Source organism: Cervus elaphus, chromosome 13, assembly GCF_910594005.1.
Source record: "Cervus elaphus chromosome 13, mCerEla1.1, whole genome shotgun sequence".
NCBI lineage: Eukaryota > Metazoa > Chordata > Mammalia > Artiodactyla > Cervidae > Cervus > Cervus elaphus.
The window spans coordinates 59,828,435-59,835,365 of NC_057827.1; the positions used below are offsets into that span (position 1 = coordinate 59,828,435).

General features: G+C 46.6%; 1 pseudogene; it reads left to right on the top strand.

The window, feature by feature from the left end:
* The first annotated feature begins 5,592 nt into the window (after positions 1 to 5,592).
* On the top strand, positions 5,593 to 5,690 carry LOC122707084 (annotated as a pseudogene).
* Positions 5,691 to 6,931: the final 1,241 nt, after the last annotated feature.

Sequence of the window (6,931 nt, forward strand, 5' to 3'; positions counted from 1 at the left end):
ACATCAGCCTCCCCTCCGGACCCTGACCCTTGGTGAGGCATACCAGGCACCGCTGGGACACCTAACAGGACTCTGTGCTTTGATTGTTCTTCGGAGAGGAGCGGATGGTCATCACACCTTTGCTGGATGTTCTCTTAGAATTTGCTCCAGGCTCTCCCAGGCCCACCTGGGTCCTCCTGGCTGCCTCAAGGCAGAGTCGAAATCTCTTGCCTTGAGACAGACAATAATATGTCTGTTTACCTGGCCTTGCACCAAATTAGCTTTTTTGACTGGTTCCACCACTTCCTTTGATAGATAAAGGAGCTGAGGCCAAGTGGCCTGCTCAATGTCACACAACAAGTGGGTGGTCAAACAACACCTTGAACCTGGATCTCTGGCTCCTAAGCTGTCACACACGCAGCCCTGCCCAGCCTGTATCAGGAGGGGTACACAGCCTGAGGAGGGCAAGAGGAGAAGCAGGCAGCAGAAGATGAGATGGTTAGATAACATCACTGATTCAATGGACGTGCATCTGAGCAAACTCTGGGAGATGGTGAAGGACAGGGGAGCCTGGCTTGCTGCAGTCCATGGGGTCGCAAAGAGTCGGACACGACTCAGTGAGTGGACAATACAGCCCGGCAGTTCTGCGTGTGGACAGCGAGTGCCTGCTTTTCAAAACCCAGGCCTTGCGCTCCGTGGATGTGTGACACCTTGCCCAGCCTCTCTCCTGAGACGATTCTGCACCCACTTTAATGCCGAGTTCCAGAGATGGAAATCAGAGTGGTCTTGGGCTGCACTCATGTATCCACTCCCTTTCTGCGTGCCCTCCACGTGCCAGGCGCTGCTCTGGGCATTGGGGATGCAGCGTCGAAAGACACAAGCCCTGCCCTCCCGCGGCTTTTGCCTTAGTCTCAGACACAGACAAAAAGTGTAGACCACTGTACAAGATAAGGGAGTGGTGCGTGCGGAGAGGAAAAATCAAAATGGTGGGGCGGGGGACCACCTATGGGTCTCACCCTGGATTGTAGCTCCACCTAGTGGACACTTTGACAATTTCCTGGGCTTTTTCTGCCTGTCACAATAATGGGGAGCGGGCAGCTTTGCACACCAGATGTTTAGCGGGCGCACCAACATTCATTGGATCATGGAGAGAGCAAAGGAGTTCCAGAAAAACATCTACTTCTGCTTCATTGACTACACTAAAGCATTTGACTGTGTGGATCACGACAAACTGTGGAAAATCCTTAAAGAGATGGGAGTACCATACCACCTTACCTGTCTCCTGAGAAACCTGCATGCAGGTCAAGAAGCAACAGTTAGAACCGGACATGGAACAATGGACTGGTTCAAGATTGGGAGAGGAGTATGTCAAGGCTGTATATTGTCACCCTGCTTATTTAACTTACATGCAGAGTACATCATGTGAAATGCCGGGCTGGATGAAGCACAAGCTGGAATCGAGATTGCGGGGAGAAATATCAACAACCTCAGATATGCAGATGATACCACTATAATGGCAGAAGGTGAAGAGGAACTGAAGAGCCTCTTGATGAGGGTGAAAGAGGAGAGTGAAAAAGTTGGCTTGAAACTCAACATTTAAAAAAAAAACAGATCGGGCTTCCCTGGTGGCTCAGCAGTAAAGAATTCACCAGCCAATGCAGGAGACACAGGTTCGATCCCTGACCCAGGAAGATCCCACATGTCTCAGAGCAACAAAGCCCAAGCACCGCAACTACTGAGCTTGTGCCTTAGAGCCTGCAGTCTGCAGCTACTGCAGCCGCACACGCTAGAGCCCATGCTCTGCAACAAGAAGCCACCGCAGTGAGAAGCCCGTGCACCGCAACTAGAAAGCAACCCCCCCACTCTCCACAACTAGAGAGAAGCCCTCATAGCAACAAAGACCCAGAACATCCAAAACTAGAAATAAATACATAAAATTATTATTAAAAAAAAAACTCAGATCATGGCATCCAGTCCCATCACTTTATGGCAAGTGGAGGAAAAGTGGAAGCAATGACACATTTTCTTTGCTTGGACTCCAAAATCATGGTGACGGTGACTGCAGCCATAAAATTAAGACACTTGATCCTTGGAAGGAAAGGCATGACAAACCTAGACAGTGTATTAGAAAGCAGAGACATCGCTTTGCCCACAAAGGTCCATAGAGTCAAAGCTATGGTTTTTCCAGTAGTCATGTATGGATGTGAGAGTTGGACCATACAGAAGGCTGAGCGTGGAAGAATTGATACTTTCAAGGTGTGATGTTGGAGAAGACTCTTGAGAATCCCTTCGACAGCAAGGAGATCAAACCAGTCAGTTCTAAAGGAAATCAACCCTGAATATTCGTTGGAAGGGCTGATGCTGAAGCTGAAGCTCCAATACTTTGGCCACCTGATGTGAAGAAGAGACTCCTTGGAAAAGACCACGATACTGGGAAAGATTGAGGACAGGAGCCAGGGGTGGACAGAGGAGGAGATGGTTGGATGGCATCACTGACTCAATGGATGAGTCTGAGCTAACTCTGGGAGTTAGTGAAAGACAGGGAAGCCTGGAGTGCTGCAGTCAGTGGGTTCACAGAGTCAGACACAACTTAGCAACTGAACAACAAGCAGGCACGCCAGACATCCTGAAGTACACAAGACAAATGAAAGAATGAGAGGCTGAAAACTGACTTCCTTCGTGCAACTCTGGAGTGTCCGAGCAGACATCTGTAGCTGAAAACTCTGCTTATAATTATATGAGCCTAGAACCTAAAATGGTTTTATAAATAAGCAGAAAGTATTTTGTACACAGATTTATCACTCACTGCATCTTCAGGAATTCAAGAACTATGTATTTAATACACAGAGAGAAGGTTACATTTTGTCTTGCTTGGGACTCCACCAGGAATTGTTCACTGTTTTAAGAAATCACATCTCTGTGGAATTTGAGTCAACACATTGCATCTTTGTGGTTGTCACATTTATAAGAACTCTAGGTATAATAAGTGCAGAGAGCTGCCAGAGGATCTGCTTGTTAAAATACATATTAAATGATTAAACATTCATTTTCTTTTATTTCTCCTTTACATTATAGTACATCCTATTAATTTTTTCAAGTATGTGCTTAGGTAGGTTTTATTATCTGTGAATTTATCTTACGCTTATAAAATGTGATAAAAGGCGAGACTTCCTGGTGGTCCAGTGGCTAAGACTCTGCCCTTCCAGTGCAGGGGATGCAGGTTCAATCCCTGATCAGGGAACTAAGATCCCACATGCCATTCAGAAAAAAAAGAAAAAAAAAAGTGATCAAAGGAAGCAAAGATGCCAGTGAGCAGCGGCCCTACAGGAGGAAGGAAGGAGCCCTGAGCGCACCTGGGGAAAAGTGTCCCAGGCAGAGGGAACAGGGTGTCGTGTGTGCAGATATCAGAGCGGGGGTGGGGTGGGGGGGGCGAAGAGGAAGCCATGGAAGTGAGCCTTGCGAGCCTTGGCAAAGACCGTGGCTCTGACCCTATCCCTAGGTCAGTGCGAGAACTCAGGATTGAGCCGGCAGACAGACATGTCCCAGGGACCAGGTCCGAGCAGGAAAGGGACATAATCTGATTCTTTTTTTTTTTTTTTTTTTTAAAGCTCACTGTGGCTGCCTGATAGACAGTAGCTAAGAGGCTACTGCCAGGATCCAGCCTTGCCTGTGGCTTGGATTAAGGAAGGAGGCTAGAGGTGGCCAGATTTGTGATGTATCTGAAAGTAAAGTTGGACAAGACCCATAGGACTTGTCAGAAATGTGATTGAAAAAACACACACAGCAGCCTAGGACTCACCCCTCAGAGAAAAGATGACAGAGGCAGGGAGCTGGCTAATCCATGGGGGATATGCCGCTTTGCAGTGAGGAGATTAAATTGAAAAAGGTTTTGCAATTTGAAAACACAAAGGCTCTCTAAAAATATAAAAGATTAAGCCTAATTAAAAAGCATTTGTTAGTGTATGTTTAAGTTGGCAGTAAGTTTGGGGGCATTGGGATTCTTTTATTACTGTCTTATGACTTACACATACAGGTTACATCGGGCTTCCCAGGTGGTGCTAGTGGTAAAGAACCCACCTACTGATGCAGGAAGATCCCCTGGGGCAGGGCATGGCAACTCACTCCTGTATTCTTGCCTGGCGCGCTACAGTCCATGGGGTCACAAAGAGTGAGACAGAACGAAAGCGACTTAGCACACATGCATATGTATGTTACATATCTGGGGAGGCTTGTGTTAAATATCACACAGTGGTATTTTTTTAAAAGCTTGGCACTGACAGCTTTTGTGCATCCAGGACTCAGTCTCCTGGGCAAAGCTAGAACTAGTCAGAGCATGGGCAGCGTCGGAACGACAGGTGGAGGTCAAGAGAAGACTGAAGTGAGAGGTCAAGGGCTCAGAGCAGGCTGGCGGAACAGGCAGAGCTGGACTTCAAGGGCTCAAGTAATGGCCTTGATGCTGTCACGTGACCTTGGGCAGGTTCACTCACTTTTCTAAGACTTATTATCCTCATCTGTAAAATACGGACCATTATGGTGCCTCCCCCTAATATTACTGTGAGGACTGAAAAGAAATAACACACACAAAGCTGCCAGCATGATACCTGGCAGGGATGCTCTTTGTGTGGTGGCGATGGTACTTGAGGATGGGATCAGAAGACGAGAAGGGCATTAGCTGGATACTCTTGAAGAGCAGCTCTCTGAGTGCCCAGCTGCCCAGAAGGGCTCGTGCTAGAGAATTGTCCAGGATTTGTGCTTCCAGCATCCTCCTTTAAAGGCTTCCTGCAGTCCAGTCCCTTTGATGAGCACCTTCTTTCTTCAAGCAGAAGGCAGATCCAATCTCAGCTTCCCCGTGGCCTAGAGATTACTTTGTTCTGTACATGTGTGTGTGTGCGCGCTAAGTTGTTTCAGCCGTGTCTGACACTTTGCGACCCCATGGTAGCTTGCCAGACTCCCCTGTCCATGGGATTCTCCAGGCAAGAATGCTGGAGTGGGTTGCCATTTCCTCCTCCAGGAGATCTTCCTCCAGGGATCAAATCCGAGCATCTTATGTCTCCTGCATTGGCAGGTGGGTTCTTTACCACTAGTGCCACCTGGGAAATAAGTACCTAGAAGCAAGCTAAGGCTTCCCTGGTGGCTCAGATGGTAAAGCGTCTGCCCACAATGTGGGAGACCCAGGTTCAATCCCTGGGTTGGGAAGATCCCCTGGAGAAGGAAATGGCAACCCACTCCAGTACTCTTGCCTGGAAAATTCCATGGACAAAGGAGCCTGGCAGGCTACAGTCCATGGGGTCGCAAAGAGTCAGACACGACTGAGCGACTTCTCTTCTCTTTCAAGCAAGCTAAACGGGAGCCCAAATTGTAACAAGGAGGCCATTTGATGGGGAGGGGGTGCGGCGGGAGGAAAGCAAAGGGATTGATAATATCTTAAGATGTGCCTCTGGTCTATCCCCCTTTCCCTCGGTCAAGCTGAGAACACGGCAGGGCCGGGGAGTTTCGGTGGTCAGGGAATTGGTACAAACAGGGGAGCAAGCAAACACGGAAATAGAGCGAAGATATTGGGATCCAGCTGCTCAACACCAGAGAAGAGAGTAACGTCCTATTGGAAAAGAGGGCGTGCTCACTTCAGCAGCACATACACTAAAATTGCAACAATATAGAGAAAATTAGCATGGCCCCTGGGCAAGGAATGCTGGGAAGCATTCCATATTTTAAAAGAAAATAAAAGAAAGAGAGACTAAATTCTGAGTGTTGAATTGGATTTAGAAATGCTGGTATAAATTCATGGTTTTTAAAAGTATGTGTAGATGGAAGAGTTTGCATTAGATGTGTATATTAGCCTATACATGCATATGCACACACACACATATATACATGTATATTGCCTAGTTTGGTCTGCCAGAAAGCCAGGAAGCAGTGTCAGCTTGGTATCAACAAGCATACATAGCACATAGGTCATGGTTTCTAATCACCATTCTCCACTAAACCACTGAAACTCATTATTCAAATGAATAAGTCCAAGGCTAAGGCATGGGAATTACAAGAAGAGCCTGGAATATCTTGTGCCAAATGTTAGGATATACTGAAAACAAACAAAATGATGTGTGTCTATCAAAGTAACACAAGAGTCAGCTGAATAGTCACAAAGACAATTGTCACAAAGACAATTGTCACAAAGACACTGTCAAACTGGCAATAGTTAAAGTCAAAACAATGTAAACGTTTGTCTGGCTCTTTTTTGGATACCATGAGTTCCTTATGGTTTACTAAGTATCTTAGTCTATTTGCCTGCTAAAACAAAATTACCATAGACTGAGTGTCCTGTAAACAACAGAAATTTATGTCTCACAGTTTTGGAGGTTGGGAAGTCCAAGATCAAGTTTCTGGCCAGTTCTGTTTCTAGCAAGAACCTACTTTCTGTCTTCTCACTGTTTTCTCACATGATGGAAGGGGCAAGGGAGCTCTCTGAGGTCTGTTTTATAAGGACACTAATCCAGTTCATGAAAGCTCTGTCCTCATGACCTAATCACCTCCCAAAGGCCCCACCCCCAAATGTCACCATATTGGAGTTAGCATTTAACATACAAATTTTAGGGGTATATAGTCTAAGGCACTGTGTATTAGATAGTGTATAGGTTTGGCTGCTATAACAAAATCCAAAGATTGACAATGGCTGAACAAATAGCAGTTTAATTCTCTTGCCCTTAAAAGCCTGAGCTGGGACAGTGCCTCCCTCCAGTAACTCATTAGGAACCCGGGCTCTTTCCATCTTTTTTCTCTGCATCCTCAACACTCAGTTGCTACCTCATGGGTCAGTATGGCTGCTCTGCCTCCTGCCAGCATATCCCTGTTCCAGCCAGAAGGAAAGAAGAAATGAGGAAAGAGGTGAGTATGTGTCCTCCCTTTAGGAACATGACCTAGAAATTGTACAAATCACTTCTGGTCACATCACATC